We start from the raw sequence: 9,388 nt of genomic DNA, 5'->3' as shown, positions 1-9,388 counted from the left end.
CACAGATCCCAAGTTTGAGCTTAAATAGGGCCCAAGGAGTGGGAAGGGTGTGGGCAGGGGCCCAGGTGAAGCTGATCAGGACCAACAGAGTTGATTGGTGCTCTCAGGGCTCTGGTGCAGTTTCTTTTTTTTTTTTTCTTTCCAAAGAAGGTTCTGGTTCTTACTTTGCTGAGAAACAAGCAGGCTGGTTAAAAGCTATCTGCTTTTACTAGAGACTTTTAGAAAACAGGAATGCAATGTGAAAATAGCAGATTGATGCTGCAGTAACCCTAAGGGAGGGGTTATACTTTCATTACAATCCCCCATGATTTGCTATTTTTTTGGTACTTATGTTAAGGGATAGTGCTGAGCCCTAAAAAATTCTGGACATAAAATCCAGAGTTCTTCTTAGGCAGAAGTAACCAGTACCTGTTACCAGCCAAAAAAGTTGTAGTTGTCTGGCCTTTTGTTCACAGCCCAGATTTTACTGGGAAATGATGAACCACAAGCAATACAATATGGTAGGCAGACAGGAAGACTTAAAAAATGTCTGTTACATTTCCAAATGACAGCCCTCCGTTTTAGAGAATGACAACAGAGCTCATTTCTTAGGGTGTGGTGGGACTTGCCTGACTCCCTGCACATTCTTATGGCTTTTTTTCTCCTTTCTGCAACAGAAATCACATGGTTGCATTTCAGAAATTGCTTGGAGGGTTCTTTAATTTTAAAATATTTTTTACTGTTCTCTAAACTGCAACAGAGTATTCTTTTCTTCTATCTCAATGAAGCATTTAACTCAGCTTCTTCCCAAACATGTGAAAGGAGGACTGGGAGTGCTGTCAGAAAGAACCATTTACCAGGACATGATTCTTGTGCATGGATCTCTGATTAAATCAAAAATAAACTATAAATTTCTAGTAATACCTTAACGGTTTGCCAAAAGTACAGTTCCCTATGAAGTCAAATCAGGAAGCAGTCTTCCCCTATCTTTGTGGCCAAGGCTCTGTCAGTGTTATGAGTGTCAGTGTCTGCTCAGTCACTGAATGTGGCTCCTTTCAAGATGCCTTTGGCTTCAGGTTTACACTCCTGGTGGTTTTCTTTCACAAATGAATCTCCAAAACAGAAGCACAACATCTCCCTGTGGAATCTGAGACATAAACAGAGAATGCCATCATTGTCTTATGCTGTCCCGTTTTTTCCTACTCATTTATCATGGAAAAAGTCACAGAAATGGGACAACAAAACATAAAATATCAGCTTAAAGAATATCCATCACTTTCAGCACAGGGCTTTTCTGGAATAAGCCATATAAAATGATGTATTTATATCCATTAGATTGTTACCATACATAATCCACTTCTTAGAACTGGTTTGCACTGTCCACTTGTGGAGCTGAACAGTGCTTAACAGGAGAAGGATGGCAAATGAGCCTCTGAGCACTTACCAACTTCAACATATTCCATATAAAGCCTGCTATTTCTAGATATTTGTTAATGCATTCCTTGGCAAAAGGGTAGCTCTGAAAGAAACTTTTAAATTAGCCCGTATCATCAGCCCACACTTCAGATAAATGTGCACCCTCTACAGTTTTCCTGTTCTTTCAAAAGAAAAATATCTTGACTTCGTGACTGAGACCCTCATGTTCTCGGGCTGGATCACAAGTGCTCTGCTCAGGAATCCCCCCCAAATCAAAATCAAACATTTTCCTTGTGGGGATCACCTTAATTATCAAACTGTATGTCTGAAAGTTGTAATAGGCTTAAATATTTATGGACACTCTGGAAGTAGCATTTAATGACTGATTGCTGATTGTATATGCAAAGACTTCTGTGGCCTTGGCAAACAAAAGACTAGGATTTCAGCCTCCTGGAAGTTTGAGTACCCTCTTCTTTTTTTTTTGCAGACAATTTGCATTTTAAAAGACTTCTGCTTTCATGTGGCACAGCAACAAGATACAATTTCTCCATTGAACAATTGATCTGCAGCCTAACCTAGCAGTGACTCCTCAAGCCAGACTCCTGCCAAATCCAACAGCCCTGCAGGAAGAGGCACTGATACAGCAGTCCACAGATCAGTGTCCTACTACCTGAAAGACAAGTGCCACCCCAGGTGGCAAACAGCCTAAAAAGCTCTTTAGACAGCAGCAGTGTTTGGGCCTCTGGCAACTGTCAGCCCCAGCAGCAGCACAGCGAGCTCTGGGAATGTTCTGTACCAGATGGAGCCTGGCCTGCAAGCAGTTGTCTGAGTGGCCCATTTTCCTTGGCACCTGTAGAGAGGCATTTGCTCACCAGCAGCAGAGGGGATGTAAATGCACCCCTGCCCAGGATTATTGATCTGTACAGTACTTCTTTTTTTTGAGCAGAGCTATTTCTGTGACCACATAAATTAATATGACACATAAGCAATCTTTAAATTTCATTTTGTAGGAATTCTGCAGCCTAATAAAATCACCTTTGTTCGCCTGGCTCATCATTCACCTGGATTTTTGGTTATGAAAAAGGTATTTTCTGGAACAAGAATTTGGAACTCCACCTGCTTTACACTGCAGTGTAAAAAACTTTTTGGATTGACTCCAATTTTCATTCTACTAACTTATCATAAAATTACCCCACAGATTTTCTGCTCTAACTGAAAGTGATCTTGTTCCTAAAATTCCAGGAACAATTTGAGATCATTGTCCCAAGAATAAATGGCCTGAAATGTCTATTGGACACTACTGATTCAAGATAAGTGCTGAGTTAAACTCAGATCATATTGCATGTAATTCTTCTTTCAAATAACTTATTTTCAACAGTCTCTGGGAAAGGGAGAGGGAGGAGAATTACAGTCACGATATAGTCACATAATTACATTTCTCACATTCAGTGGGGATTTCAGTAAGTTTCTCTGTACAGGTAGATTTTTCCAGTGCCTTGCAACGTCCTGTGCACTTGTTACCTTGTTTAAATGGTTGCCAGGGAAAAAGGAAAAAAGAGGCTGAGCATTACTTGTCCCTGGTGCACATCATCCACTGGTAAGTGGGAAAGGAACAGGAGATCTGGTTAAACAGGAGGTGCAGGATAACAATTCTATACCTGTTTTGAAGTACCTGGAAATTAACATTACTTTCCAAAGTTTGAAAATTATTAGAGAATATTAATAAATATATTAATATTTATTCCAGGTATAATAATACCTGGAATAAATATTAAGGCAGAATATCCATTAATTGTTCAGATGGGGGCAGGAATATTATTTTTCACTGCTTTTAGGTGAAGATATTCTCTTAGTGGGGGATAGAATGGCTACAAACTCAGAAAAGGTAGTGTGGATACAGCAATACATTGGAAGGTACTGTTATATACACTGTTATATCCTGCTGCTTTCATCAGAAGTTGCTTAATTCAGCACAAATTCAGATTAATAAATAAGGATATTTGCAGAGGTTGGGATTTTTGGCAGCTTTGCTTGAGAACTACATGCAGTGGCATCTGGATTTATGGCTCTGCTACACTATCCAAGAGCTGCCTACAAGCAAGAATTTGGCTTATGATGCAAGAGTTTCATTTTCTCAAACTTGCCATCCTGTCAGGTGAGCTTTTATTCTTTCTGGAGGAAGTCTTGGTGTATTGCAACCTTTAAAATCACAGCATCTATTCTGTGTGTTACAGAGTGCACAGCAGCTCCTCTGCCACAGGACATCTGTGAGCTTGGCCTGGGTTTCCATCTGTACCTTTGCTTCACTGCTGAGCTCCTGCAGCAGTCAGAGCAGGATTAAAGTGAGTTTGGCATTCCTGAAGTGGGACTGTGGCACTGCCTGGAATGGAAACAGCTCTTGCTGTGTTCACAGGATCCAGGGCAGCTTTCAGAGTGACAATTTTTGTGCAGTCTCTGTGGAGGACAACAGCAGATCTCCAGGTCTCCCTGGCTAACAGAGTTTGATTCACTTCTTTAGCACAACATGTGGCTGCCACACAGGAGCTGAAAAAAGGTTATTGCTGAAACAAGAAGTCACTGATGGTAAAAGCCATGTCTAATACCCATGGTGTATCATAAAAGTCCTATTTGTGTGATTAAGGCCTGAATTTTGGAATCCTGCATTGTGTGAGGAAGAATAACTCTTCTTCTTTTAATAGAATTATTCCTGATTTCATTTAGGAGCACAATCACAATTACTCTGTCAATACAGGTTGTACTGGAAGCCTGCCCTGGTACATGCATGCCTTTCTCACAACTGACAGAAAACCAGAGGAAAACTGACCACAAGCAGTAACAGGTACAGGAGCAGAATTTGGTCACAGCTGTTGACACTAGATTTACTGCCTGATGAGCCTAGCCAGACTGAGTTTGCATCATAATCTAATAAAAACCTAATAATACCTTTCCATCTAACTCAGCCACGTGTATTAGGATTTGGAGGTGTCAAGGCTAAAAAGAGAATTGTACTGCTGTCTTGAAGGTATTTTTATTGCTCAGAAAAATACGTTGCAAGCAACAATTCCTTACACAGCAGTTCTCTTTCTTTTCCACTCTGGAAAAAATAAAAAAGGTAAGAAAAGTAAGCCAAAGCAATAAAAATTCACATTTGATATCAGATCTGTCCAGATCTGATGCACTCAAACTTGAAAGCTTGTTCCCCTATCTCTTGTAAGATCTTTTAAATTCTGAGAAGGCTTGACAGGCAGAAAATGAACAGATGCACAGTAGAGGTGGGAGATGATCTTGTGGGAGGTCTCTCCTGCCTTGTGCAAAGAGAAGGGTGTGGAGGCGTGCCTGCATGCTGGGTGCTGTGTGGGGAGAGGGAGCCCCAGCATGCACCTCTTTCCAGGGCTGGAGGTTACATAAAGCCTGGCAATGCCTTCCCCCCCACCTTCCCTTGGAACCTCGGGAGAGGGGGAAGATGCTGACACAGAGGCATTGCCGGAGGAACAGGCTGCCCTGCAGGCTCCACCCTTGTCCTTTCTGTGCCAGCTCTCCCGCTGAGCAGCCACCTTTCCAGAGGCAGCAGGCTGTTCCTCTTGCTCCCACGGGGGCATTTCTGCTTCCTGGACAAGGTGTGCTCTGGTATTATCCCTGCTCCCTGGAGCTTGTGGACATCTCTGGCTGCAGGAAGTACACTGAGCACTGCTGTACTCTGCTGCGCCTCTGTTTCAGACTTTGGATGACAAACTCCACCTCTGGACATGCAGGCAAGGTGAAAAAAGCAGATTTTTCAATGTTATTTCATGCTACAAGATCAAGAGGAGCCACTCAGGAGGGTGGGTGCACATCAACTTCCCTGTGTAAAAAGTATAAAAGCGAGAGATGATATATTTTTTAATAGTAAGATACATTTTTCAATGCTGAATACCCTTGATAACTTGTCTCCAAATCTTGGCAGGCCTAGCTCTTCACATTTCTCAAAACTCCCAAGTTAGTCAGAGATGTTACTGAGTATCACATTCAACTGGATGTATTCTGGGGACAGTACCCTGCAGATATGATTTCCTTCTCTCATTTCATACCTACCTTTTGGTGAGTAGTCATTAGATTCACGTTAATTTGATGAATATGAACAAGAAGGCTCTTCATGTATATTCTTTTAATATTCCAATGAATTCTTTAGTCTGATTTTTGAAGCACAGATATGAATGTTCCTTTTCAAAAGTCAAAGTTTTGTCTAAAAGCTTTTGTTCATTTTTATTGGACATCAAAGGCAGAGCCATGGTGACTTCCCAACTGTTACAGTGCTGTGTATTTATTGATTTATCTGTTCTAAACTAAGCCATTCTCCTTAAATATAACAAGCTTTATTCTCAATAAATCCATTTTAGAAAATGCATTGAATATGTATTTTTGGCCACATCTTGTTTACTCTCTACCACATTATTTAAGTTATAAACCACTTTTAGCATTCACATAGTGAAAAGTATATTGCAACTGTTATTTGCATTGTTTCGTTACACACATGTACAAATTAAAATTGGAAATACCATCATTCTTATTGTCTGTGTGAGGATAACCTCTTGTTTTCTAGTTTCACAACCAATCCATCGAGAACAAATTCCAGAAGTTTAGGAGAGTAGCTCTGGAAATCCAGTAGAGAACTGGTAAAAAAATTGTAGCTGGTGGTATCAAGTGTATTTTAGGAAAATCAGTGTTGCAGTAATTTATTCTGCTCTAGGCAGTGTCATGAATCCATCATGGCACACAGGGAAAGAAAAGATGTCAAGAATGCTGGAATACCTTTCCTTACCACGAGACACCCACACAAACTAATAATAGGACAACATTCAACAAAGTAGAAAATAAATCTAATGGAAACCAAGATACAGAAAGAATTTTCCAACTTCATCCTCTGTAGCACACACCTAAAATCTCTTAAGTTTTAAACTCCCTTCTTTTTCCACTAGAAAACCACATTATCAGAGGAGGCAAATTTAATTCAATGAACACAAAGACACCAAAGTATGAGTGGGAAGGGACCTTTCAGAAGTCACCTAGTTCAACCTCCCTATATAAAAATAGTGGCAAAACACAAAGCCCTGTATTTCTCATACAGTTCAAGAGAAATAGTGAAATTACTGATGGGGAAGTCTAGGAAAAAAATGTACTTTGGTGTTGTCCTCTGTGCAGAGCAAGGGCTGGTCACCCAGATAAATTATCATTCCAGCACAGAAATATTTGTGAGCTGTCACTAAACAAAAGGACAGGTTGGTATCTTTCCCTTCATGCAGCTTCACTTGTTCTTTCCATACCGTAGTTGAACTTTACATTTTATAACTGAGATTAAAGCAAACAAATACAGACTAGAATTACCTTTTTTTTTCTTTTTTTTTTTTCCTTTAAATCAAATTCTGTCCAAAACTTACCTGGGGCTCATGGCTACACTTCTATAAACAGCTGTGGAAACCTAAAGTGACAGCTTGATTCCTGAAGCTTTTCTGTACCAACAGTGGGAGTATGGAAGCTGGAAATCTGTAACTCTCCAGGTCTGTGCAGAGCCATCAGAGCACCACACACACAGTGTAGAACTTGGAGCAGTACAGGTTAACAGAAGCCCACTGAAGCTAAAGGAGAGTAAATTGTGTAAGGCACAGAGTAATTGACGACATCACAGAACCAAGAGAAGGTCTGGCCCAGGCACTTGTTTGCTCTAACTGGCCTTCCTTGCTTTCTCTTTTTATCCATTTCCTAATGGATGTTCCTAATCAGGTTCAAATGAGGTGTACCATCTTCATCTTGGCAAGCCTGACCTACTTCACAGGGATTAGCAGCTCCATGACATGTCTCCCCTGGTTTAGGAACACTCTGCTCTCTTTCAGGAATGAAACCAACTCTGCCTTGTTCCTGATCAGCGTTTGCCTGAAACTCCTCCATGTTGAATGTGGCTAGAAATTACTGATAAATTAGTTACAAAGTAAGTTTTTCTTTCCTTGTTCTTTGGAATTCACAGGAACACTCCCATTTATTTGGAGCCATCATTTTACATGTTGTTCCTTCTCAGCCCCTTCATTTGCATGTTCTTTAATGACACAACTATAATTATTCACCACACTGTACCACCACCAAATAAAATGTTCCTCAGCCTTCCCTTTTGCACATCAGTTCTTTGTCACATAAATTCTCTTAATTTGGCTCCACCAGATCTCAGCCCTCTCTCTGCTTTGGCCAATCACTTTTTCCTCTTTCCCTAGAGAATCTATAGAAAGATTAGCATGTTTCCCTCAACTTTTCCAAGTTTTTACTGGCAGAAGAGAAAAAAAAAGTCCTTTTTGTATTACCCTCTCACAAAGGAACTTCAGCCAAGTGTGTATCTTCTCAAATAATTTCTACTGCTCTATTTTTTTTCTCTTCACATCCCAGGTGTAAACACTGCTAAACCATCCAATTTTACATTATCCATTTAGGAAGGGCAATGATAAATTAGAGAAAGAATTTTTTTTCTTTTGCAAATTATGAAAGGGTTAGAAAAATTGTAATATGGAGACTCAGAGTTCCTGTACCACACAGTAAATATTACAAGAATCGTGTTCTGAGAGGCTCTTACTTATTTAATCCTCAGCTGGCATTAATTGCAGTGGCAAGATGGCTCAGAAAGTCAGGGATCTCTGCAGTGCTGGGAAGCTGTCAGCAAAACTCTTCTTTGGTAAGGGCAGGTCCTGTTGAAATACCTGGTGAGGAGAGTATCACTGAGTCATTGGGAGAGGTCTCATTACTCCTGAGAAGTAACAAAAGAGAAAAAAAATTCTGTCATGGTTCTATTTCTGCATAGTGAGAGCAGTGCTAGGGGCATCTTCTGCTTCTGTCACCAAATATTAACCCTGAGAATGCTTCAGTGACAATAAAAGTCAGACCAATACTTGGGCTTTAAGGAATGGTTTGATTAAGCCCAGAATCCTATGGGGAAATATGGGAGTGATGTAAAGGAGCCTCATAAAATAAACTGGTAAAGTGCAACAAAATTCACAGGTGGTAAATACCACTATTTCTTCTTCTGTGGGAAAATAAAAATGTGATTTTTTTTTACCAACAGGCCTTATCAGCATTGTGTTTCAGCAACTGTTAGAAAATTGTTCAGTACAAGTTACTTCCATGCCCAGATAATCTCCAGCCAAACAAGGATTTCCACAACAGACAAGAAGGCAGCCTAGACCTGTACAGTGATCTCTTCTAATTTTTTCTTTTCCTGGTCAATTTACCAGGCTAACCAAAGAAGTCGATTTTCTTAATTTATTCCAGCAGGGCTGCTGTTCAGAGGGATCTGACAAGGCAAAAGGATGGGGCTGACAGGAATCTCACTGAAGCCAAGGAAAATGCAGCGTTATGTCTGGGATGGGGTAAAGAATGCATTGGGATGCATGGGCTGCCTGCCTGGGGCAGAGAGGCAGTGCCCAAAGACAGGAGAAACGGCCATAAACTAAAACACAAGAAGTTTCATCTCTGTATGAGGAATAAATTCTTTATGTTCAGGTTGATGTAGCACTGGAACAGGCAGCCTAGGGAGATCACGGAGTATTTTCTGTCTGAAGAGATTCCAAACCCACCTGGACGTGTTCCTGTGTCACCTGCTCTGGGTGACCCTGCCTTGGCAGCGGGCTTGGACTGAGCTCTGTTCCAACCCGAACTGTTCTGGGATTCTCTGAGTCCGCAACAGTCTCTTGGAACTGGCAACACCTGCATTAACGTGACCCCTCAGACCCGCTGCCTCACGGCAGCCCAGCGGAGCCATTACCGCTGTTTAACCAGCTCCCACAACACAACGAGCTCCCACAACGCAGCGAGCGCGCCCAATTACAAGAAAGGTCAGAAAACCTGACCGAGAGCACTGCACGCCCGGGGCCTGTGCCGGGCCGTGAAGGGCGGGCGGGCGGCGGGAGCGGCCGCGGGCGGGGCCGCGGCGGGAGGAGCCGCCCCTGCCCCGCGCAGGCGCCGCCCCCGCGGCGGCCGC

General features: G+C 41.7%; 1 long non-coding RNA gene across 2 annotated transcripts; it reads right to left on the bottom strand.

The window, feature by feature from the left end:
- Window positions 1-4,410: 4,410 nt before the first annotated feature.
- LOC107201183 lies at window positions 4,411-9,267 on the bottom strand. Of its 2 annotated transcripts, XR_004496636.1 has the most exons (4): window positions 8,985-9,267; window positions 7,988-8,158; window positions 6,810-7,007; window positions 4,411-5,236 (listed from the first exon to the last, which is right to left on the bottom strand). It is a non-coding gene; the product is annotated as an uncharacterized LOC107201183 (long non-coding RNA). The 2 variants fall into 2 exon arrangements; XR_001520075.3 differs by lacking the exon at window positions 6,810-7,007.
- Between the last annotated feature and the right edge of the window lie 121 nt (window positions 9,268-9,388).

Source organism: Parus major, chromosome 3, assembly GCF_001522545.3.
Source record: "Parus major isolate Abel chromosome 3, Parus_major1.1, whole genome shotgun sequence".
NCBI classification, from domain to species: domain Eukaryota; kingdom Metazoa; phylum Chordata; class Aves; order Passeriformes; family Paridae; genus Parus; species Parus major.
This window is presented reverse-complemented; position numbering and strand designations above follow the sequence as displayed.